Source organism: Columba livia, chromosome 8, assembly GCF_036013475.1.
Source record: "Columba livia isolate bColLiv1 breed racing homer chromosome 8, bColLiv1.pat.W.v2, whole genome shotgun sequence".
NCBI classification, from domain to species: Eukaryota; Metazoa; Chordata; class Aves; order Columbiformes; family Columbidae; genus Columba; species Columba livia.
Window position 1 is genome coordinate 28135539 of NC_088609.1, and position 27249 is coordinate 28162787.

Consider the following 27249-nt stretch of genomic DNA (forward strand, 5'->3'; position numbering starts at 1 on the left):
CCTCCTCCCCCTCCAATCTCCACCCCCTCTCCCTCCGCTCCCCACCCCTGGGCTCAGCTAATCATATAAACATATTATCACGTAGGGCAGCACCGGCGAAGGACGAAAAATCTCTCCCCGCTTTTTTTTCCGCTTCTCCCCCCGCCCCTGCCTTTCTCCCAGCTGAGGGGGGTGAAGACTAATAACAAGCGCCTGGCCGCTCGGCACTGAAGGCCGAGCAGATCGGCTGCGCGCCAGAGCTGCCCGCTCTCCACCCTACGGCCGCGGCTGCGGAGGGGCGCGCACCGCCGCGCAGCCGCCCGCTCGCCGCCGCGGAGCCGCTGGGCGCCCCTGCCCGGCGCCTCGGGCCCCGGCGTTTCCCCGGGCCTGGGGCCTCGGGCCCGCCACCGCCCCCTCTCCCTTCCCCGGCGGCTGCTGGCGCGCTGCAGGCCGGCAGGCGTCTCCGCGGCACTTTCTCCTTGGCCGTATCCTCCAGCGCGACCGCGTACACAAACTTGTGCGGCCGGCCCTGCTCAGGTGCTGCGCGGAGAGGGGCCGCCCGGGCCAACTCGCTGCACCACTGTGTGTGTGTCCCCCGCTCCCCGTCTGAACGCAAAAATAATTCACCGGGCTGGGCGACTGGCGAGCGAGGGCAGCCTTGGAGCGGGAAGAGAGGGGATCTCAGCAGCCCGATGCTTTCGCGGCTCTTTTGGCCCCTTCATTTCCTCGCACTGCAGCTGCCCGGCTCCTGCCCGCCGAGCGCGGCTCCTTTCGCCGCTCCGCCCGCACCAGCCGTCAGGAACGGCGCTGGGAAGCACAGCGATACGTTCGTTGGGGAAAACATGTCAGGACAGGGTAAACAGCACTTGGAAACGATTCAAAGGATACTAACTTGACTCATTCCTGCGCTCAGATACAAAGCGCAGTGTGGAAGCGCTGTTGCCTTCTTTCCAAAAATCCGCTCTTAGAAACCTGGGGTGGGTGGTAGTTCTGTTTGTTGGGTTTTTTGGTTTTTCTTCCTCTGTATTGATGCAAAATACAGAGGATCCGCTCTGCCCCTTCAAGATGTGCGTGAACCATTCGCAGCTCTCAAGGTCAGGGAGAAGCAGCCGGGCATCAGGCGGGGCTGGTTCCAGCGCACAGCGCGGCGTGGCCGGGGTCCGGGGGACCCGCGGGGGGCCGGGGCCGCTGGCAGCGCCCGGGGCGCTTCCCGCCGGCGCCGCGCTCGGCGGGGGTGCGCTGAGGTAGCGCGGGGCTGCGGGGGCCGTAGGGAAAAGCTGAGGAACAGCCACAGATCAAAGCAGCACAGACCTGTCCTGCTACCGCCCCTTTCCCCGTTGGTTGGGTTCTTTTCTTCTCGCCATTCCTTCCCTTTTCTGGCCGCAGCAGGGAAATGACACCGTCTTAATGGAGTCTACCCACAGAATCGCGTGCGCAAGACAGGACCACTCTTCTAGGACCAAAGCATATTCACAATTCCGCTTAGAACACCCACACCAGGAAATCAGGATCATTACCATTGTAATTGGTAATGATTTATTTTTTAACTTAATTATTTTGACTTCCCGGCATACCTGTGCGATTAGTGTTCCTGTTTATAAAACTGTAACGTGAATTAGGAGAAACGTGACATGTTCAGTAGGAAGCGGGATCTTTAAGACCTTGCAACATGAGGTAGTAGGAATGAGAGAGCTGGTCCAGGGGTCTCCAAAACCACATTAAACTTTCAACAGTGCTTGCAGTAATCCCAGGGATTAGTATCTAAAAATCACTGAAATAGGGGCAGGCCATGGCCAGGCTGACCTTCCTCAGCTCACAGTACCTGGCCAAGAGACTGGGAAGAGCAGTCCCAGGCTTTTAGGACCAAAGAAGGAATTCTGTCATAGCAAGCAGTACAAAAAATCTGCAACTTGCCTCAAAACCAATCTCAGCATGGGAGGACAGGAGGTCCGATAGTTTTGTAGCCACTATCTATGATTAAAAGTTAAAAGTATGAGTTAGTGTGAGAGCAAAATGTAGCAAAAGAGGAAAGACTCTGTTTTCCCCATCTTTTGAGTCCTCTGTGTCTCCCTAGTGTAGCTGACTGCCCATTCTTGCTGAAAATATCCTTATAAGTATCTGCATAAACCCTAAATAACCCCTTATGCATTTCTAATGGTATTAAATCATACAGGCATTTTACTGGTTTTTATTAGAAACTGATTTTCACTGGAAGGGTTGGATGCATCTGTTATGGAAACATGCTTAAAAAGAAGGTCATAGAAATATAAAGATACACGTATTGATTGGCTGTCATTTCACCAGAGTTTTAAAACATATCCTTAACAAATCCTACTCTTTTTTTGGTCAAATTAATGTAGTTGCAGAAAAGCAGTGATAGCCCTGTCCAAACAGTCTTTTGCTTAGTTGATGAGAGCAGGATTTAGCCAGAAAACAGCCAAGAATACAATAATCACGTGGGGTAGGTGGTTTTCCTTTGAGAGGACATGAGACACAGGAATTCTTCGATTTGGGGCAAGAAATCTATTGGTTTCTCTATTTTTTTTTCCTCACAAAAAGATTCAAAAGAACTGCAGAACTGGGCCTTGTGTTAATATTTGGTGAAGTCCAAGTGAATTCACCTGCATGGATTCAACTGCAGGACTGAACTTTGTTTTCTCCATTTTCATCAAAAATTTCTGGAATCATATTTCTTTCTACATGCAGAAACTGAGTTTTACAACTCTAAGTTTTACAACTCTTTGGTTGTAAAACTGAGTTTTAAACAATCGGTGAAAATGCACACAGAAACCTTTCAGCATTTGTGTAGAAAACACATGTTTCCATTAATTCTCATTAAATCTGGATTAAGATATAAGAATACCTGGCAGAGGTGTATATTGCTTTGGCAAGTTTGATATTATTATTCAAGTGGTTAATTTTACTTCACGTGAATCAGCATCTGTTTCTTTAAAATAGGAAAATTGTACATGCATTTATCCATGGAACACTTGAATCTGATCCTTTAGTTTTTACTGAGCCACAATTATTGACAGATTTGAATATTAATAGACAAGAAAGAATTAAACCAAATCAAGTTTCTTTTCACCGTAAAACCTGCCTACGATTTGCTTTTTGCTATATCCCTATAAAATATATATATCTCATTCCACATAGATATCCCAAGTAAGTGCAGACGAGGAAATTTTGCTTAAAATCTTGCTTTGCTGGAACAGTGCAAAATACCTAGCTTGAAAACATTACAAGTAATGTTATAATCTTAGCTAAATAATTCGGTAATATTTTATTTGCCCCTTTTACTGTTAAAGTTTGTAGTTTTCATGTTAAGCTGTATATTCTGTGTGTAGTGCTCTTGAATCACTTTGATGAACCTGCTGCATCATGTCCTTGGAAAACTAAAAGCAAATTCATTGTAATTTTAAAAATAATTACACAAGAACCGTGTATCCATTGGCATTTCTGGGGAAATTTTCCCCCGTGACAGGACTATGTGTGGGATAGTAACAACTGGAAAAAATTTAACTGTCAGCTGTGTGCTTCAAGGAGATGCATCTGAGACAGATGTGTTAACTTGCGTCAAAAGAATAGCTAAATTATGATGTCTGCAATATGATCTTGTAGGCTGCGCTAGAGGTTTTTTGCTGTAGAATTGCAGCTTACATCTACCTGTTATTGAAAAGGTTAAATTAAAGTGTTTTAATATCTTGATAAATAATATTTTGTATTGCCCTAAGTGTCAGTTCCCCTATGAGAAATGGTTTACAGAGATTTTATGCAACCTGGTTTTTTATTACTGGAGTTTTATGACTGAACTTTAAATACTAGCGACTGACATTTCCTCCTATCTGTGTGTACTCCTGTGAATAACGTATCAATGAACTTCTAATTAGACATAATGTTAGCAAAGACTGACAGAAGAGGTTGTATACATGTAGTGCAGTAGCTCCAGCTAAAATTGCCATAATATAAAGACACGGTTTAATTGGTATAATGTAAATATGTGTTTTTCCATGGTATCTGGAAAAGTACAAACCATTACATGATTTTACCATTTTGACACAAAACTAAAAAGGCAAGATTTTGTTTGTTTTGTTTAGGGAAATCCCCAATTAATTTTGCAGACAAATTTATATAAATAAAGTGTGAATGATACAACCCATAAGAGGAAATATCCAATGTATTGTCTCAAAAGTTTGGAAATATATCTTGACAATTACCAGTCATTTAAACAAAGTAATTGATTTTAGTGTCACTTGGGAAAAAATGAAACCCATCAATAAAATCAGAGAATTCTGCAGCTGTTCCTAACAAATAAATGTAATATGATTTTGCATTTAACATAGTTTACTTCAGTAATCAATTTTAATGACTCATAATCTATATCATTATTTAAGAAATGACAAAATCATTTACTTACTCATAACACTTGCTAATTGTTTTTAAAAATAATTTCTACACATGCCTAAGGAAACACCCATTTCCATTTGCTTTGTGTTAAATCAACATCTAACAACTCATGGTGATTTCATTCAAAGAAAACAGAAGGAACACATTAGCTATGTGGTTAAAGAGATTGATGGGCTTCAAACATTTTAACCATGGATGTTTTTTTCCAACTGTAGAAACTCATGTTTTTAATTTAAATAGCTTCATGAAAATGAAGATCATTTCATTCAACAAAGCTGTTGTTTCTTGTTTCTTAGACAGAAATTAATTTAATTTTGTTTAATTAAGTAATATTAGAAACAACCTTAATGCAGCTATGAAACAAAAGCATGTGTATGCCACATTAAATAGGTATTCTGTAACAGAATTTTTGTATCTCGTTAATGAATTATAAGAGATCAATATGATTTTTACCAGTGAATTTAGATGCAGGTTTTTATGGTCATGCTGAGACATCGCAGTTGCCTCTCCACTCTCTGAAAAGTAAATCTGGGGGAGCGATGGAGCTCAGTGTTATTGGAGAGGTAGATTCCTTACTTTGGGCTTTGGGTATTTATGGCTGTATGTTGGTGGAGAAAAGTTTACTGTTTAATGCTGCAGGCATATATAAAGGGCAAAGAGTTTTCAAGATTGAGCTGTTAGGAGTCACATAGCAGAACAGATTTTAAAAGAGGTGAGTACAATTCCCTGTTTTCATATTAAAAGCTCAGCACAGGGGCTGAAACGATCATACCAGGAAAGGAACTGCAGTGCGAAGCTTTTGGGGAAAGAGATATGTCACGAGGTCCCAATTCTCCAAATACTTTTGCACATTTCTAGGTTCCCTTTCCTCCAACTGCTATATCTGCATAGACATTACTTCTGCATTTGGGCAGCAAGTAATGTTTTTTAAGGAAAGAAGCAGGGCCCAAGAGAACAGTAAGAAGGTGAATAGATTTTTCTATTTAAAATGAAAGTAATTTTGCCTGGCAGGTGGGGAGCTCCTTCTCTCTCCCCCCCCACTCCTTACACAACTATGTTACACGGTTTGCTATGACTTCACTAGATCTCTGTATCCCTTTCACTCAGTAGTTTGTAGCTGGCAAAGTACCCCGTATCTCAGACCGGCATGTGTGGAGGTCACTGCGTATTGTCACCGCCTCCCCTCACCTCTCGCTACACGACTGCTTCATGTAACAGAATGGGAAGATTTGAAAATGAATGGGAGAAGGATTGAATGTCATATACTAAACCACTATTCCCGTTATGATTTGCTTTATCAAACTCCACTTGCAGATCTAGAACTTACTCTCATTACAGAAGGCTTTTAAAAATAATATTACCTAGGTTACTGGCCACTTTTCTGTTACTTGTGTGTCACAAAATGAAAGGTGATGCAAAAAAAGATGAACAAGGAATACAAAATTCAAAGGTAAACCATTATATTTGCAAGTACAAATCCATCAAGGCTTTTGTCTTCTTACCCTGGCACCTAATGCAATCATCCTAGGCACTATTTAAGTCCATATTGTTGATGACATAGGCCAAGATTTGAAGATATATTAATCTTTATCTGCACAGCTCTACACACCCATAAAGATTTGGATACCTGCATGGGGATAAGGTTAAATTTACTTTCTTGAGAAGTTCTGGGATAAAATACAGCAAATTCTTGGACCACGAACCAGAACTCAGGCCTTGCCAGGCCAGTTGACTGCCCACATCATCAAGCTACAGAGTCATGTTCCCTTTGGTGCTCTCACTTTCTAGTCCAGCGAATCATGAATCATTTTCTGCCTGGTGCGTAATTTTAGCTGGAGAATATCTCCACTTCCAATCAGGCTGTGGCTTAGAGAACTGTTTAACTGGGGAGAGAGACACATTTGAACCCCTTCAGGGCGAGGAGAGAACTGGTCCTGTTTCACACTTTGCATAAGTCTCTAACTGCAGGTTGTAGAATAAAGCTACACCTTTAAAAGAAAGTGGTGGTTACCCTTGGGTTTAGTGACAGGCTGACTGTGTTGGTGGGTGTCAGGTGCTCTTAGAGTGTGACTGTCACCTTAACTGCTCAGCTTTGTGTTACAGACAACCTTGGCAATGATGTAGATGCAGAGCTCCCTAGTCTGGTTTATCTTGACTCTATTTTGCAATATTTGGCATGACAAGCGTTAGAGCTGTAGGAAAACTGAATGTAGAAACATGGAAGTGCCTCATCCCCAAGAGACATATTCCCCCAATAGGCAGCATTGAAGCAAAGGGGCTTTTAAACTTAAGGGCTTAAATTCCTTCCACGTTTCTCTTTGGGATTCTAGTTGGAATTCTGTGTGATGCCTACATGACAATCTAGTCCGTAGTCACAATAATCAAGTTCAGAGATATGGTAATCGGTGATGAACAAGAAAGAACAGGGTGCTCACGATCAATCATGAACAGAAAAGAACCTCCCACTGGGACTTCTTCACCTCATGATTGCAACTTTCAAATTCTCTTATCAAAAGGCAGGGCATGAGAACCATATTTGCTTCCAAACTTGCATATTTCATTTCACATTTCACTGTGTGTCACCAGGTGTTATTCTGCAAGAACAAGGGTGGGGGATTTTTTTGTTATTTTCTTTTTTAATTCAGAATTTTGAATTGGTAGCTTTAATCAAGACAATGTACAAGTTGTGCTTTATGTACAGTTCATCTGGTTCTGCTTCTTGTTTCCCATGCCACTCTGGAAGAGCTCATAACCTCAGTTGATTGGTTATACTTGCTTTGATTTTGTTTTGCGGTTTAAACCAAGGACTTGGTCCCTTATATTTTTTTATAAGAATATATTTTTTCCCCTTTGTACTGATTGCCATTGAAATGCTGACAGTTATGTGATTGGCTCCCTCTGGAGCGGATACCAGAGATGCATCATGGATCACTGGTCAGAGAGCCTAGAAATGGCAGCAAATTCAGTCTCTCCCCCCTCCCCATCATCTCGGTACATCAGCCCTGCTTTGCAATCCATCTCAGCTGGCATGGGCAGAGCATGGAGAGGGAGACCCAGATTTGTTTCCAGGCTTACATCTTATAGTTCTCATTTTGTCATGTTTGTGTTACATTGCCAGGTGTAACTCTGCCAGCTGTAAGAACAGGCATTTTCCTTCACCGAAACTGCCTATAAAAGCCTCTGTTTCAGTAATGATTTGTTATACATTACAAACACCTGCAGCACATGGGAATTAATATCACTAAAGTATAGGGATCAAAGATATTCCACCTTTTTTCTTTAATTAAATGATCGTTTGCTTCTGACAGACCTCGATGCTTTTGACAAATAGTATTTGAATCTGATTGAAGGTATGGTTACGCCTTTCTAAAACACTGCAGTCAAAGAATGATATTACTACCATGCTCCTGTTGCGAGGAACATCGATTGACTGCTTAGTACTACTGCTAATTATAAATATTAAAATATATTCAATAATTAATTAAGATGCTATTCCCCATCTCACTACAAGCACTGGCGGCTGTTTGTTGAATAATCAGCACCAAAATATGATCTTTTCATATTATATCTGGTAAATCATAGTACTGCACTTAATATATCATTAAGACAACAACACACTTAAGCTTTTATTGCATGCTTGGAAAGCAAAGTGAGAAATCTGTATGCATTTACACAGGAATGGGATAATTTCCTGCATATGTAACCACTGGGTCCCAGTGAAGAATAAACCACAAATTTGCATGGTACCTACCTTTTAGGTGTCCAATTCTGCCTTTCTGTTTTCTCTTCCTGTCACCTCTCTATATGGCTACATTGGTTTAATTTGCTTTCTTTAGAATTTTTGTTGATAGTAAAATTAATGTGCAAATTCCCTATCAGTTGTATATATTAATATAATTCCCTCTCAAATACAGCTCATTGAAATTAGCACTGGTAAAAGGTGAGATACATATTCATACAGTTATTTACATAAATCCCATTCAGCTTTATGCACCCTAAGCTTTAATGCAAAGCGTCTACTACCACAGGTAATTTTAGCACAAGTAAAACAGCACATAAGTGACATCTGACTTCCTAAAGACTGTATGTCTTTTAACAAATAGATTATTTGAAGAGGTAAAATTCTATGAGAAATTACGTTTCTGACATTGTCATTTTTATGAATACAGATTTAATTTAATATTCTGCGTGTTTTAACTTTGCCACTTATGTGCAAGCCAGTTTTGAGTTTCCAAGGAATTTACTGGTGAAAATTTATCGTCTCGCAATCCATTATTGTAGTAAACCTTACAAATTAGATCTTTTATTACAGTGCTAAAGTTGGCAGACCAGCTCTATTCTGCCTTGCAACTGAATTCAACTACATTTTCAAAAAGATAAGTACATATATGGTAATACATTTGTTTCCTTTGTGGAAACTAGTGTCTTTACAACCAAACGCTGAAAACAGTGATGTATTTCTCCAATGAGCCACACACAACTGGTTCTTTGCAATTATACAAATTGTGCATGACGCCTAACTTACGATACAGTATAAGATAGTGTATTGATCTGTCAATAAACTCAACTTTTCAATGAGAACTGTAGTATGAAGCAACTTCAAGATAGTGTACATGCTAGACCACATAGTAAGTCTTATCAAAATAACTATATATTGGGAATGGATTTATGCAGCATAACATTTTTATCAGTTCTACTGACAAGAATATCTTTAAAATCAGTTGCAATATGCATATGGATTGGCAGATTATTCAATCGGATTACAGAATGCTAGCTACAAGAAAAATCATTAGGTCATTATCTAGGTTTACGGAATTAAGGTATCATCTATTCCTTGTTGTGAAAGACATTTACTACTAAAAATATGTACTGAAACCTACTATGTGCAGGTGCAGATTCTACTTAGCAATGCAGCTCTGTTGCTATAAGTGATCTTTTCCCTAGTAAACAGAGGAGCCGCAAGGTCGTGAAGCAATGGTACATATCTCTCAAAAATTATGCTTTACTGTATAGACTCGCAATTTTCATATTTCCCTTAGCAGAATGCAGCAACATCTTGTGACTTATAGCAGTCTCTATTTTTCACAATTTTCCAGTTAATGAAAGTGATGTTTAAATACTCTGAAGTTAGATTATTAACTTCTACAAAATAGAAACAGATGTGTGTCTTAGTATGCCATTAAATTTATGATTTACATAGTATTCTTGAATACAGCTGAGCAGAGGCCAATGATTCTAATTTGCTCTAGATTTACAATAACCTGATCTGGTTTTTGTAAGTACTGAAACACTTTAAACAAAATTAGAAAGCCATTGTGCTTTGTGTGATTAAAGATGCAATTCCCTTTGGGGTAATGAGAAGAGTTAGAACATGTTTCTTTCTTTATGGATGTTTCTATTATAAACACGAGTACCATATATTATGTATTTTTGTTACTATTTCCTTGTTTTTAATTATAGAATAAACTGATAGAATTGTATTGGAGTTGCACTGAAACAATGCCAAAATCTAGCTAAAGAATGCACACAGAGGTTCATAAAAATCCTTAAAATTCTTCCAAGGGTCTTAAGGTCTTGATAGAAAAATACAAGTTCCTTAGAGTTTGCAGAGACCAAAACATCTCTCTGATTTAAAACCACACAATTGAAAAATTTAATTAAAAAGCTAACACATTTCTCAGTTTACTAAACTATGTTAATGCACAACATTTTACAGAACAAAGCTTCGGTGGATTCATAGCAATTTGCATCTGGAGATATGGATTTTCTGTATCTAATGGCAGAAATTCCAACTGGAATTGAGTGTTACAGTTTAAAACATGATGTGTCTATGGCTAGATAACAGCTTGTGTTGTTGCTTCACTAAATACTGGTCTTTTTTTAATAAAAAGAGGCAGAATGAGACTAGATATGTCAGATACAAGCAAGTGGCATGTGAAGGGGATATCTAGTAAATGAGTATTTAGGGCCTGATTCAAAGATTATGAAAATCAGAAGTCAGGCCTATAAAGATGTATGGATTCAAGATTAGCTAGAAATCAGGTATTTCCAAATTCTAATCTATTACTCTAGAAAGGACTTTTTTGGGGGGGGGGGGCAAAACATACGTTATTTAGCCTTGTAGTTCACTTTTCACATGGAAAGTTGATGTAGCAATGAAGTGCAAGCATCTGTTTCATAGGGAATTTTTATAATAATTTTTAAGACTACCTCAACTATGCTTTGTATGTTGCCCCAACAATTCAAACAGATCTTTCTGAACCTGGAAACACTGAGCCAGGCCTTTAGTTTCCGTAGTACCTAGAATAGAATATTATTTAATATACTGTGTTATTAATTTGCTATTTTTCATAATGCATATATGCTCAATATTATATATTCATATTTAATCATACTACAATATATGTATTTATATTTATCTTTGCCTCTGAAGAAATGTTTAATATTATTAATCCTTTCATTTTAATTATATATAATTAACTATCATTAAAACAGGAGCATTACCTTTTAATAAAAATTTAATCATACATTTACTCAAGCACGGGATCAAAATGCTACACATGGATGAGATGTCTTAAAAGTGATTGAATGCATTTCATTTATTTGGTCACTCACTCTTCCAGTGCACTTAGAGATTGCCATTTGTGCTCCACTCAAGAGACCTCCAAGGGTAAGCTCCCGCACTCCTACCACGTTCTTTGACTTAGGATGACAGTATTAGATGGTTGTATTGCCTGAGCCATGAGCACAGCCTGTGTGCTGCTCCAAATTCAGCTTTCAGCGTATGCTCAGTTACAGGTACTTTTGCATTTGACCAGGGATTGGTATAATGCAAGCACAGGTAGAATTTTTGACCCAGGCACACTGATGTGCACATATTTCGCTTTAAGAAAGGATGAGAATCACTATGGGTTTTTTTTTCTGGAGGATCTGACAATGGCAACTGGAATGAAAAAGTGGTAGGAGAAGAATCTTCCATTATACATTGAGGCTGAGGTGCAGTTATAACTGGACTAGTTTTGTGGTTTCATCTGGACTTTCTGGGAAATGTTTCCATTAAACACATAATTACCCCTACAAGAAGCATTGGGCTGACAACAAGAGATTGGCAAACAGAGTAACTAATTCAAGTTTAAGTTATGTCTAGGGAAGAGCTAATATTAGAGAATTGTTTGTTTCCGTCTTGGAAAAAATAATATGGATATGGAATAAATTATTGGTAGGAATGAATGGCATCAGGATATCAGAACCTCATATTTACTTTTCATGTGTAATTTAACATAAGCTGAGGCCCCACTTCTGCAAATGCACAGATTTAGGTGAGCAAACGTTTGCTGAACCAAGACCATGTCTAAAAATATTTGTGCCTGTTAAATCTCATCAACAATACTAATTGAAAAATCACAGATATAGGGAAATGTGTCATCTTACATTTTGTATTAAAATTGATAGTGAGTTTTGGAGAAGGAGTGTTTAATCGTTCTGGTAAATTCATACTAATTAATTGAGTCTGAACGTATGGAATTGTGTTTGCAGCAAACTGTTGTTGAAGGAGCCCTGTGTGATTAACTTGGAGACTGGAGGTAAAAACTGCAGATGAGAATTCCATATGTCTGAGCACCTGAAAGAAAAGCTCACATTTTAATGACAGAGCATGGGATGGTCATTATAGGAATATATTCTATTGATAAAAAGGGAAAACACCTGGTCAACAAAGGTTTTGTAATGTTTTTTAATATTAGCTATTTTAAAGTCATATTAAGCTGTCGGAAGCCTTTGGTTCATTATGAACACTCTGTTTCTTAAAGATGCTCAGTGAGTCTGGATGCACTTAGCATAATTTATTTTCCAATCGACTCTGAGTTGCTCGGACCTACTTCGATTGAAGTCAACTTTTTTTTTTTTGTTTTCTGAAGATAATTAAATCAAGTTTAATTTTTCTTCAAAAAGAAACTTAGTTTGATTTCCTAATTGTCAATTTTGGTCGAACAATTACTGCATGATGACATTTTTTAATAAATGAAAATCCAGTAAATTTTGTCATTCCTTATATTAAAGCCCACTCTAAAAACATTTGTCTGGTGCAATTACTCAGCAACTCAGAATAAGTGGGAAGTTCAAAACTGTATTTATATTGGTTTTAAGCCTTCCTAATGTGATTTAAAATTACCTTATTCCAAAATACATTTAAATCTCAAAGGGGATTGTATTTTAAATGTTTCTGTGGCTGAGACGCTTCATACATCAGAAAAAAAATAACTAAAAATACAATGGACCCTTTTCTACACTTTTCTTTGTATATCCTGGAGTTATTTGATGTTAATATTGACATGGGTAAGACAATTCAACAAACTTCAGAGTGATAATGAGGCCATTTTGCAGAGGCTCTGTTGTTGAGCAATGAGGCTGTGGAAGGGCAGATATTGAATATTCAATTCCTGCCATTCTGATCACTCTCTATTGCATAAAACTCAGGTCGGAAAGTTTAAGTGTCTAAAATCTGTATACTGCCTCTTTTCAGAAAATACAAAAACAGAGGTTCTAGTAAAAATTTGTAGGAGAACTTTCCATCTTCTGACAAGGAATTTTCTACTTATGCAGAACTGGTCTTTGTTGAAGAGCTGCTGTCTTCATTATTTAATTTCTTTGTGGAGCTTACAGTCAACATGATCCCGTTGAGTTCTTTATTTAATATGTTTCAGAGCACAGGACACCTGCCGACTTCTTTAATAACGAGTTGTCCTCAGTTGGCTTATATGTGAAAACTGTGCAGCAGAGGCAAGTAAAGAATAACCTTAGACATTAAAACTGATTCCATTAAAAAATAAAATAAAACTATGTCCAGGCTCCACACCCGAAGTCCCTAAAATAAATTTGCAAGGGCTTTTCACAGCATGGAATCTAGGCCGATTCTTTTTTTAATTGAATTCTGTTCTGTTTAAGTGCAGCTCAGTGGAATTCAATTTCCATGTAGGCTCCCAGGAAAGAAATACATGCTAAGTATTTTTATTGCTAATGTTTTGGATTTAGTTCCTTAAGTATAATTTAGATTTGACTGTGGACAGAGTTGCTAGTTTTTACCATAACACGGTGCTCTAAGCTTGTCATCGGAGAAGAGACTCTCTAAAAAAGGATTGGCTAAAACACAGAAATTTCACCATGAATAAATTCTGGGGCTTTGTGTTGTATTGGTAAGGCTCAAAGTCTACTTCTTTGTACAAACTCTATGAATCGGATGGAAAATCTCTATTCTCAATTCAACCTTTTTTTTTTTTTTTTCCCCACTTTAATATATTTTGCCTACTTTATTGGAAGCCTCTTTCCAACCTTGTTAGAAGAAGTTTGAGGATATACTCTAATAGTTGATTCAGGGAAGCCCTACAGTCTCAGTCCTGCAGTCCATGAGTAAAGAAACTCTACTAAGTTCAATGAGTCCTCCTTCTGCTCTGAGTGTATGGCAACTAAAACAGAGAAACCAGACTTTTACCAATTGATTTATCTTAATTGTCTTTATTCTGCACGCCTTCACATGATTTCTCCCATAATTCTTTCACTTCTGCTGAAACACACTTTATTTTACTACAGCCCACAAAACTCAGATGTTGAATAAAAAGTATGTAACAAATGAAAACTATACTGAGCTACTGTTAGCTCACACTCAGAGTGTTTCTCTTAATCAACAGAATCGTGAAGAAATGTTTTTTCCTTACAACTCTAAAGAAAACTGTTGGCTGATAAGGCAACATGTTTAAATAGATACCTTTTATTTTAATTTTTTAATGTTAATCCTTGATTTCAGACAAAGAAATACTCTGAGCCAGAGGTTCAGATTTGTTAATTATTTCATGTTGCAATCAATAAATTAAGCAGCGCTTATCCAGGCTTGGTGCTATGTGGAGGATGTTCACCTGGTGAAGAAACATGTGCTCCCACCTCAGGTTCCATCACAAAATTTGGACCTAATCCAAAGTGCACCCAGATCAGTACTAGAAAACAGACTGTGCACTGCTCATATTTAAATCTACTTCCCTTTTCTCTAGGAAGAAATGTCTCAATTTTCTATATTGTCTACTGTATATAGGCTATTATATATTATACCAGTCTCTCTATATTACATATTACATATTATTTTTGCCTATTTGTATTACACTGTCAAAGAATCTTTAAGTGGTGGGTTAACAGAATTATTTTTTAATTGTGTATTTTTTATAGATAAGCTTTTTAATTCATGTATAAGGTTTATTAATACTTTTAAGTATGTCAGGAAATTAAGATAAGGTAGAGATATATGTCTTTTTAAAATCTGTCTTGCAACATCTTGCACACACAACTTCTTTTCAAATTCTGCTTATGAATAATCATTTGTATGTGTGTTTAAATAACATTTCAGTTTTCTGTAGACACAGTTCCTACTACATAACATATACCATTGCTAGTTTTGTAAATATGTTTTCACTGGTACTTCCAAGAACTGAGACAAACCAACAGCTAATCTGCAGGACGGTAGCGACCAGGACAGCCTGTGCATAACTATCAAAGGATTCAAATCAGGACTGATACCAGATAACACATAAGCGCAAATGGCGAACCCAACCCAAAGAACTTCTGCAGCACTACCTCCTTTTGAAATTGCACAAGGTTTACTTTTCAGTCTCGGTGTTGCTCAGATGTCATGGGAATGGGCCAGGGGGGTGGCTGAGGAACGAACCCCAAACCCAGCAGAAACCTGCCAAGCTGAAGGCCAGCGAACCACTGCGGTTTCAGTGGGGTGCAGGAACGGGTCTGCGGGGCCGTTGTGCACTGTAGCTGCCTGCAACTGCAATCCATCAGAAAGATGCTGGATGGATTTAGGTCTGGGAAATAACAGAGGCAAAAATACCCGTGAACACAGACTGGCTAGGAATTTGGTTGGGACTCGGGTCTGATTTCACACCAAGCAGGAGCCGAAGTTGTGTGGGCAATGTGGAGCTGCCCAGGCTCCACCAGCTCCATCAGGGCAGCCTTCGGGGGCAACACTGCACTCTCCAAAGATTTGTTGTCGTAGTTCATCTTCCTCTTATTTTATTGTAATTCTGTACGGTGCAGCTAAGCTCTTCACAAACAGATAAAATGATATGTATTTTTTCACTTCAGCTCGTGTCCCTTCTTCCTGTGCTCCATACAATTATTTTGTAGCACATGAGGAAAAAATGTTTATGTTCTAATTCAGTCTAAATAAAATGTTAAAAGGTGACAATCTCTTTAAGCATTATTGATTATTACTTCGAAAACTATATTTTAAAATTGTGAAAACAAATGCTTTGACCTTGCAAGCTATGGAAATATTTAAAAACAAATCTGCTATGCTTTTTTGGCTAATAGTTGCGATTTGCATAGTTGAACCTTGAATGCAGTCATAAATAGCTACAGAATCCAGCTTGGCATAATGCCCAGCAATGTTAGGGTGCCAGACAAAAAATCGGGTCAACCACTTACCAAGTAAGTCATTCTGTCTCAACAAGGTGATGTCTAACAAAGAAGCTACAAGGCTGAAGACAGATAACATATTCAGCTGCTGTTCAGAAAGACAAGAACTTTTCATTTATCCGGATAATCTACTGCTTGTAATCAGTACACTGAGTGAACTCCCTCTTGTAAAGAAGAGAAAAGCCTATCAATTGTTTTTGCTAATTAAGATGAATATTATTCCTGTGAAATGAACCAAAAATTTCTGTGTAACCAGAATCCCAAAAGAGATCTGTAATCTAAAAGAATAATTGCATAGAGTTTTAAATGAGAGGAAAGTGAGAACTATTTTTTGACTTCTTCAGGTTTTAGCTGGGATGGTCTTCTACATATGTTAGAGGGTCTTTTATGTTTTCAGTTTATCTAACATGATTTTCCATATATTAAAAGTTGGGCAATTAAAAATTCATGAAAAAATGGTTCTCTATTTTTAATGAAATGCTACCACTAAATGTTATATATTCAGGAATAATTTGAGGTAACAGATCATTTATTAACATATATATAAAAAAGCCCATTTTTAGATTAAAATCTAGATGTTGTGACTGTTCATAGTGATGTGCATTTAATCTTTATTCATTAAGCACAGCTAGAGTTAGAAATGAGAAGGAAAGTGTATTTTCTTAAAGTGGTATTAATGATATTCAACAATTTATTTTCTTCTGTGATATTTATCTTGGTTTTAGGATTTTAAAAAGCTTGCAGTGTTGAAAGGGAGTAATATGAGGAAGTTCGGTTTCCCATTCCTTAAACAAAAGACACCCAACTTGAAAATATACTTATATTTGAATTAATATTTACATAAAGGAAATACATAATCAGCAGAGTAACCCTGTATTCCCAAGCAAGTCAGGGAAAATGCATTGAGGTGTACATGGTTACATATATCAAAAATAATTCTCCCCAAAATGATCTATTACTGTCTTTGTTGTAGTAACCCTTAAAGTCCAAGCCTTTGTCCTATCTTTGTCACTCGTAGTGTAAATCACATAGTTGGCCTCAAAATAAAAATAATTATAATTTCACTTAACATGCAAATTTAGAGCTATGAATTACCTCAACTCAGGATCCTGGCTGAATACATTTGTTTTAATGAAAAATGAAATGTTGTGTCTCCCTTCTGCCCTTCCCCCAAGCCTTCTTCACAAGATCAGCCTGGGGCTGAAATGGTTTTAAGTGGGCTAAAGCTGCTGGTAAACACTTACCTTTGACAATATTATTGCCTAATGAACTTTGCAGAAAGGGTGTATGCAGCACAAATGTCTGTCTGTGGCTGCAACCTACACAGGATCCTTGTGCCAAGTACCTACCGCTAATAGGCAAATATACACAAAAGAGACAGGCCCTTTGATGGTTTAATCCCAAACATACTTAACTGTCACATAGTTAATCTTTTTGATTAAAAATGACTCTTGAGTTCTTCTTGAACATTTTTATGTTTGTGGATGAAGGAGGTTAAACGTAGTTCTCATGCCTGTTGGGACTGTTCTTTTTTCTCTGCCCCCACTTGGTTCAACATGACTTTTCCCTCTCTTTAATCATAGATACACCCCTTAAGGATTCACAACCCTGATATTTCTGAAATACCCACTGTTAGCAGGTGGGTAAAAATCCATTCCAGGCTTTGCCAAAGCAGACCTCATTGTTACTATCAGAGGACTAGATCTACAGATCTACTAGATCTACAGGACTAGGTCTACAAATCCAAGTGTTTCAAAACAGCTTCACCTTCACGTTTTACTTTTCTAGAAAGAAGTTTCAAAGAGCAACTAACCTTCCATGTTCATCAGAAATCGAGTCATCCTTCTTAAAGCTCATCATAAAACTTGTGTTTTGCTATCAGTTTTCTTGAACACTGCCAACTTTGATACTGTTTCTATCAGACAACTAGAAATCGGTCCCCCATATTTTAAATCTATCACTGGCTTAAGCTCTTATGCATTAAAGTTTGTGAATAATCTCCTTTTTTAAAGGGTCTTGAGTTCCTTTTGGGATTAGATGGAAGATCTTCCAAGTAAAACACTAAGAAGCAGTCACATTTCAAGTCAGTGCTCCGATGGGATATTTTTCGAGTAATATTTCTTTCCACTTTAACAGTAGTTTTACTTCGTGATGGTTTTATGTTGATTTCAGACTACTTTTTTATGTAGTGGGAAAGAATTTTTTTTGTAAAGTAAATGCCCAAGACCTGATGGAAAACATTACTCCTTAGCAACACACTCATAGGATTCAGTATAGTTTGCTCAGAAGTGTTATTTTAGGATGACCTTTACACATACGGTATGATGAATTTTTCTTTTTATTTGATTGTAAAGATGTTATGATCAAGGGGCAAAATAAATATTGCCTTTTTCAGCCATAAAAAAGAAAAAAAAGAACGAGAAACGAAATCATCTTTTTCAAACAACCTGATAGCACATGCAGAACTGATGCCTGCGTTTGGAAACTACATATTTTTGAATACACAGATACAACAAAGCCCTAGTGAAACATAAACAGAGATCAATTTTATACAGTTCAAATAGTAATGCATTCTATGGAACTCACCCTTCCTCAGCCTAAAGAAAAGAAATATTTATGTTCTTCACTGATAAAACAATGTATTTATGTTTATGGGAATTTATGCACTACAATAAATCATTAAGAAAAATAAAAAGTTGAGCATTCTGGGGTCAGCAGCATTTCTAACAAGGATGTCAAACTCTAACTTATTTTCTTTTGAATAATTAGCATAATGTTCCGCAAATCTTTTCTAGGTAGCTTACAGGATTTGAATATTCAAATATTTTCAACTGCATAAGTCATGTAATTATAAAATTGTACAGTACAGTTATTTCTCAAGCAATTTGGCAATCTTTTCTTACGAGAATTTACCTTATGTTCTTTATTATAGGAAACAGAAATAGCTTTCTACTTACCATTCTGGAAAAGATGGAATTCATCATTCTGCCATAAAGACCCTAGAAAGCAAAGAAAATGTTATTAGTTATTATAGTCTTATCTGCAGGGATTCTAGCTGCCGAACAATGCATCAGCATCAAAACAAAAAATGAACATATGTGTTCAAATCATAGATCAATAGTTTAATGCAGTTCTGAATATATATTACATATAGTTAGCAGGTACCTGATTAAAAAAATAAAAAGCACAGGCTATTGTGCGTATCTGTATTTAGAACTGCATGCCAGCTGGAATGTATCTGCATAGTGTTCATAAAATACAGACACAGGGGCTTGGCATCCAGTTTGTGATTGTGCTTTTGACAATAAAACCCTGGGCTTGCTGACACTGCTACAGAGTGGGAGAAAACAGGGTAAAGCGTGTGCATAAGGGGTTAAGATGAGAGGAGGCAATTATCTATGAAATGTTAAAGATTTGCTTCTTAACTCATTAAAAAATGTGTCTTATGGTTTAAAAAAAATATTTTCATGGTTATTAAAGTAATTTATCAGGCTTTATATTTTATTTTAGGAAAAAAAAAAAAGAGATTGCTCATGGATTATAAGTTTGCGATGGTTTGACTGGGGTACTGAGAAAGCACTAAGTACACCACACACCTCATCAGCATGCTGTAACTGTGACGTGGAAATGAAAGAATGGATACTAGTTAACTCTCTTTTCTTCCTTCTTTTCTATTATCCCTTTCAGTCTGTTTTATACCTGACATTGTAGCTATTCTGTTTTCTTTAGAAAGAAATGAATCACTGCTACCAGTTCCTTTAACTAAAGGCTGAACAGAGAGTGATCGCTTTCACTCAGTATCTACACAGGCAGGATTTTAACTTTTCTATAGCACCTTGTGCTATATGTTGCAATTGTGCAGTTAGAGAATAAAAAGTTTTTGGGACAATAGGCTAAATTCTGCTATCATTTCTCACACAGAATACAACTTTACTCCTGCTGAAGTGGCCAGGGTTAGGCACAGAATCTGCTTCTCTGCCTCGTACATAGTTTTCAGAGGTAAAACAGTTTTATGCCAAGAAATAAAAAACACTTAAACCCCACTTGATATACTTAACTACTTTCATTCTTTTAGAAAACTAAATCCTAAAGTAAACATGCAAGGGAAAGAATTACGGAATTCAATTAAAAATTATGTCTAGAAAATGTTACTATAACCAAGAGATACAGTCACAAACCACTTATAAATAAACGTTGATGTCTAGGTAGAGCTGTTACCTTTAAAGAGGAAAGCTAAGAATTAAAATAAATGATAGATTGATTCCAGGTTCTCACCATGACCGCATATACCGCTGGATGCAATACAGCTATTACAGGTAAGGGAGTGTCGGCACAGAGAAGAGTTCCCCGGTATGGTACAGGAGTTATTTCCGTTCAAGGAGTTTACCTTGGGCAAAAAGGGAGTTTCCAGGGTGTTCAGTGCTGCAGAAATTCAGACTTAATCTAGGTTGCAGCACAGCACAAGATATAGGGAGCCTGGATAAAGCTAATGTAAATTAGAACAGTCCCTGAGGGCTGCTCTAATTTACGTGGAGATTCATTGGCCTGTATCCAGCCTTGAATCTGAGCATCTACGGAGATGGCTTAAAGCCACTTTTGCTCCATTCTTTGTGGGCTACATCTTCTGTACGGTGCTTCATGTGAGAAGTAGCACAGAATATCCTGCTTCATCTGTGAAATGCAGGAAAATAGGGTCCCCCTCAGCCGAAGAAACAGTATTTCACATAAGCTCAAAGTTAACCCTTTGGAAATCCATCTCAGGTGAGCCAGATTCCCACAATGTACCGGATTCTGTGTCCTTCCCAGAGATCTTTGCTCCTCAGTCCTCACAGTTTGCAAACCATGCGGTTTGGTTCAGGTAGTCATTAATCCACTGCCTGTTCAGGACTGTTACATTAAAAGACAACATGCGTTTCAGCAAAGCAGTAGTTGCCTTTCCTCCACACAGTTTTTGAGTCCTGCCACAAAGCCATAACATTTTTTTTTTTTCCAAAGCTATTTGTAAACCAATAAAATGTCACCTTTTCATAAATGAACAGAGGTTCTCATTTACTTCAAAAGGAGTTATGTTCACAAAAGGGTAGATTTTGCCTCTGTCCCCCTGAAGTCATTGCAGCAATGTTTGTGCTTTAAGTGTATGTTTTAATGTTCTGCTAAATCATGGCTTAAATCCTTACATGGATTCAGATGAGCAGAGCAGCTGAAAGAAAAATAAGTTCAGTGTGACGGCTAATGTATGAGTTATTTTTGGACCAAAATAATTTCTAATAACAGGTTATTTGCTGGTATATAGAATGAAGAATTATTACTTCAGAGGAAGTGAGTCAAGGCTTCTCCTACCTTTTGCTTTCGCTGACTGAAATAAATAATCTGAGTGGACGTGAGTATGACCATCCAGTTCTCAAATTTAGTTTAAGAAATGCTCACAAGTTTTTTGTTTCCTTTTTAAAAATCAGATTTGGCCATTAATGTTGCAACTACTTTCAGTATCTCTGGCATTGGCATTACAAATGTAAAAAAACCCACCCCCTTATTCGGCTCTGTAGTTCCTGTTTGCTCACTACAGTTCCTGAATCAATAAACAAAATCACCTATTTTTAATCAGTAGCTCCTGAAGAGGGCAGCACGTTCTAGATATTATTGAACTGTAAGCTTTGAGATAACAGCAACAAAGGAAAACTTTCTGGATATTTTGTGTAGACAGTTCCCATGATACAATAAGTCAGCAAAAGTTCTAGGCTGTGACAGACCAAGGTCAAAACTGTATTTGATTATTTAAGAGAACATTCAAATTAGCTACCTGAAGCAATGCATTTAGAAAGAGAGCAACAAAATACCAGCAAGGAATACTTCCACGAGGAATATGTTTTATCTTTAACACTGTAGATAACTTTTCCTATTGGCAGTGCATTGACTATCAAAACTACTAAAGGGGTTAGATTTAATTATCTCACTTCTTTGCACATTTCATCTCAATTGCTATGGCAACATTCAGTTGCCTCAGCAGCAATGTACACTTTAATCAGATATTTCCTCACTCATTTCTCTGTGCACCGCAGCAGTGTAGTCAAATTTACAGCCAAACCCTGATGCATCTGATAACACCTCTTAGGAATTAATGGCCAAGTTTCCCCTGCTCCTCACCCACAGCCACAAATATTTCTGGAGAGTTTTGTACCCTGATGACAAAAGCTTTAAGAGATGAAAAGTGTGTATACTTAAGACTTTCCTACTTCACCGATTTTACATTGCTTTCTGCCACCACTCCCTTTTTATATGGCTTCTACTTACTTGGGAACTTTTCCCATCAAGCTATGGGCAGGTCCTCTGGTCCCTGCAGGAACTGTCAAGGCTGAGAACAGGAAACACAATAATCGGGCAGACAATATGGTTCCTCCCATAGTCCACCCTGCCCTGAAAAGCTTTTTGTTTGATTACTCAGCCATGATTAAATGCTTCGTCAGAGTACCTCATAGTTCTTTAAACTTCTTGGCCCAGAAATCAGGAACATAGGCTAAAATAAAAGTAATTAAGAGTGATGAGCAGATACTGGGGACTCCATATTGCAATGCAGACGGTAAGAAGAGTCAGGAAGCTAAAAGTACATTGGGGTTACTAAATTCAGATTATGGGAAGTCTTGATATTTCTGACATAGCAAATCGTCTGGTTTGAAAACATGTCACCACCACGGTAAAGCGGGAACAGAGATAAGTTCCTAATGGTGCCTAGATTCTATGGTGAAAAACGCATTAGAAATGCATTAGGTAGACTGAATTAGATTGGATTACAGTCAGACATATAGGAAAGAATGATAGACATAAGGCATTAAAACATAATTCGGCATATTCTGAAAATTGTCTTTTAACAGTCAATGAGTTGATTTTGGGTTTTTTTGCATTAAAGAAAATATTCTACACCACTTTATGTTTCTACATGCATTTTTCGTAGCTGCTCATCTGCTCACATATAATAAACTATCACAGCTCATTTTTCAAACAAGGTCTTGGATTACTGGCGTCTTAAAGATTTTTGGAAACTCTGGGTAAGTACGGAGTTGACTTGGGCCACGATTGTCCCCGAGAGGTGTAATGGAGTCAGAGTCAGAGCCACTCTACATCTTGTCAATGATAACAAAGTCTGATCAGCCCTCCTGACAGTGCAATATAAACTCACCCTCCACAGTTTATCTCCATGTGTGCCACAGCAGCTTTTTGAGAGACTTCATAACTCGAGATACCAAAAAGCTATAGAAGCAGCGACTTCTTAGGAAAATGCAGGGAAAAAAAATGTGCCCAGTATGCTTTTCATACATGACAAGGGTATACATAACATAAAAGTCCATGTTACATGGGCTGTCTGTTGAGGATCTGGGGAGACTTTTCCAGCTGAGGTGCTGAAGCCTGACATTTGTGGGACCGTGTCATACGACAGCACTCTCTCCTAAACCATCAGTGAAATTGTTGTATTTTTAGGGTTCTGAAGGAAAAGCTACAAGTTATAGAGTCTGCAGTGCTTTTTCACATCAGTACTTCTGATGTACACACATACTGTTTTAAATCAATGGATCTAATCTTATAAATGAAAACTATTTATGTTTGTGTGGCTGGTCCCAGTAGTTTAAAATGGGTATTTCCCTGCAGCTTTGTATATATAATATAAGCTTTAGATATTAATACGACTATACGCTATAAGTTTTAATAATAAGTCCAAGCAACATTAGTGCCATAGAGAATGCAAAGATCATTCAAAGTTCAGAGTTTGCAATTCTGTACTAAAATTAAAATACTTCCAAAACTTTATACCTAAAAAATCCAATATCTGTGCATAGCAGAATGTTCGTAGTGTAACTTGTTCCATTTAAAGAATTAATTTAAACATTGATTCATACAACATGAGAAGAGCTATGCTGATTTCCATCAGCTGAGAATCTAGTGCATAGTCTTTATAATAATAATTTTATAGTGCTGAAATTATCTGTGCCGTATACAACTGGAAATCTATGCCAAACAATATATTCCTTGTTTGACTGGTTTATAAACAGGAGATTTTGCAAAAAGCCTCACAGAATGGTACCTTGTCATTAGAGGATGCTTTTTGGACCTTATGGCATTTTACTGCAGCACAGAAGAGGGGAAATTTGACTTTATTCTTTATGTGCTCGAAGACCATATGAAGAAAGATGCACGGAACAGAAATGGTCAGCAAATATGGGAATAGACAGGGTTATTGTATGTTCCTCTGCACATTGTTGTTTAATTTGTTGATTTTATGAATCTATGAAATATAACAGAGTTAAAGGCTGGTATATTTGGGATTATTCCTGCACATTTCCAGCATACATATTCCAGTTCTGGAATGTATTTTCCTACCCTTTTGATTGTTGTCTAGGATTGTATGAAAGACCTACCCAACAAATATTAGGAATAAGTTACCTATACAAAAAAACCCAGACTTGTTAGAGGTACAGTATTTTAAAATTTATCAAGCACTGTATTTATTTGCAACAAGTGAAAGTGAAACATTTTCAAAGCAGTTTTTTGGTCAGGGTGTGCTTTCCACAGGGCACAATAGAGTATAATACAATGTAATCTCTAAACTAAGGCACGCCACACAGTTCTATAGGGGACACACAGTTCTTACTAGGTTTCTTATCAGCAGTTTACAAGTCTTTGCCATGGGTGGCCTTTAATTTTCAGTAAGAGTTTGTCTCCTCCCCCCTTTCATTCCTTCTTCATGTAGGTTTCTTCTTAGTCTCTGTTTTAACCTAAACTTACCCATTCCCTCATTTTGAGTACAATCAACTACATTTTTTATAACGTCCAAAACCTCACTTCAGTGGTCCAGCAGGGTCTCCCATCCCTCCAGCACCCACAGAGCTCCTGGGCCTCCCAGCTCCCAGCATCACTGTGCTCCCTGCAGGCGCCTTCTCCAAGAGCCACCGCACTCGGGGTGTCCATCACAGGATCCTCCTGATCCACCAAACCTGACATTTCCTTGGGAGAGCCGCCTGTTTTCCCTGACGCTTACTCTTTGCAGCCTGAATGTTTTGCCTCAAGCAGAGGACATAGTGTCTCGCACCAGGAGCTGCTGCAGCTCCCTTTTTCATATGGTTGCCAAAGAGGGCAAAAATTTGTATGACAAAGAGACATGGGAGCATGACAGGAAAATTCAAAAGCTGAGTAAAACTCTCCAGAGTTTCATTTTTTTTATTCCCACTCCAAGGTGCTCAACATATTCTGCTTCTCCCTCTCCCCAGGGTAAAGACTCACTGCTTGGTATATTGCTTGAAGCAATTTCTGCTCAGTTCTTTAGTCACTTAGTTTCAACTCTACTCCAGTTTAAAGAACCTTTCTATAAAGCCTAATCAATACAGAGTCCGTTTTCCTTGTTTACGCAAGTGAACATATTATTATTTTTTCACAGCTTAACCAAGCTGGAGAGTGGAACTACTGCAGAGGAGGCACTGCTCAGTTTTTATGTATGTTACACACACACACATACATATATATGTATATACAGAATTTATGTAGCACTAATACTCCCTAAAGGTATTATTATGTTGTTAGACAAATTAAAATTAAACAAAAGGTAAAAGTGTACTTGAACTGAAAACTGTTAAAAATGCCTACAGGCAAGACAAAAGGGAACAGCAGGAATTCATCCAGCTGTGTGTGTCTGGGAGTTCCTCTGGGCCAACTGACTGTTCTCCCATTTCTGCTGCAGGAAATGCAGTTTCAAAAACAATCACATAGGTGTTGTGATTTCCATGCAGAATGACATGCACATTTTTTTTGGTCTGCCTTTAAGGTAAAAATGGAGGGAATTTGTGTCAAACTCATTAAGCTACAGGACTGAATGGAGAAGGATGGTGGGAATACATAACAGAAGACCCCAGAAACGGTAAGACAGGTCAGAAACGTGATGGTAGGTAGTTTTGCTGACAAGCACATCTAATAACTGGAATCGGTGGAGTTTGTAAGACCAATTTTGAGAACTTTTCTAAAAAAAGTCTGTCCTAATACAGCATTTCTAAAACTAAATGCAAAAGAGGCCTTTTTTATACTGGGGATTCAATGAAATCCCAGAAAGAATACCTGAGATGTGCAGAACTGACATGGCCAAAGGTCTGCATCTAGAGATCAAAGACACAATCATAAAAACCAGTAGTAGTAGTATGTGTTAAATATACACTAAATTTGGATGTGCAAATCACGTTTTATGCAGGTGCAAATGGGTGCACTCATTAGAGGTGGAGGTTAACAAACCTAATAGATCGCTTATTTTTGTGGGTAAAATTCTCAGGTTTACTACTTCACTTCATTCATACCTCAAAACAATGTCTGTCACAGTGAGACAATTTGTTGTGTAAATTATTACATGTTTTGCGCTGAGAAAGAAAAAATGAGCCGGCTCGATATCCCAGTCACATAATGAAATAAGGAACTGTACTCTAACCAGTTAATCCAGTTATTTTCATGACATTGTTATCCAACAGCTATCACCATGACAATGCATCTTTGTTGACTTAGAAGTGCTCAAAAATCAAAGAACATTTGGACCTGGAGACAAGGATATGAGGACATGGTAGGAAGGAAGATGACAAATGTAATTCTGTCTCATTTTTTCAGTACTGTAATCCCAACAGTACCACTGGAAGTACTCGAAATTTGCACCAGGACAAAAGAAAGCATCTCTGATTCTATGTACTTGGAATCTATATCTTATTGATAGCCCAACTGCTATGTAATGAAAGGAAATATATGAAAATGAAAACAAAAGAAATATTAGTGCATGCATCAGAATAATACAACAAATAGGGATGTGGCTTTCTCCTGGTGAAAACGGAAATTAATCTTCTCTTCTGCTCTGAGCACTTTGGCTCTAAGCTCAAGCCTTATAATCTAATTGGTGCATCATGAATACTAAATGCAAGTAGCTGAGATTCATATAATTTTTTTGTCGTATGAAACTAAACAATTTGTATGTGTGAGACTATTTTTCCTTCACAATAGAGCTCTGTGAAACAAATCAAACCTTAAATTAAACAATAGACTCAAAGACATTTGCCTTTCTTGGGCACTTCCATGCTTAAAAGTGCCGATGTAAAATGTACGGGTTTTGTTCAACAGATCTGCTCTTTGGACTAAATCCAGATTTCAAAGTCATTGGGAGAAACTTTTACTTCTGGATCAGGCCCCTTGTGCATATTCACATTCATGTATGATTACTTTAGTGGAAAAAGTGTTTCTAATCCCACTTCTGATGGAGTGAATGGAATTCTCTTTTGGCATTACTTACTGTATCAACAACGAGATTTATGCAGTCTCAGTGCATTTAAATTCCATGCTATACTAAAACTGAACTATCCCAATGAAGGGTAGCAGAAAAACTGCTAA

At 37.8% G+C, this 27249-nt stretch overlaps 1 protein-coding gene across 19 annotated transcripts in view; it reads right to left on the reverse strand.

Annotated features, from left to right (window-relative positions):
• ADGRL2 (adhesion G protein-coupled receptor L2) overlaps nucleotides 1-27249 on the reverse strand; it is a 387834-nt gene that overhangs the window by 157548 nt on the left and 203037 nt on the right. For 15 of the 19 annotated variants that reach the window (XM_065072729.1, XM_065072727.1, XM_065072734.1 and 12 more), the window contains one exon: nucleotides 18810-18851. The gene's annotated coding sequence lies outside the window, so the exon portion shown is untranslated. Of the gene's footprint in view, nucleotides 1-606; nucleotides 765-871; nucleotides 889-18809; nucleotides 18852-27249 lie in introns of those variants that run through there. The other 4 variants (XM_065072701.1, XM_065072730.1, XM_065072699.1 and 1 more) reach the window with 4 other exon arrangements.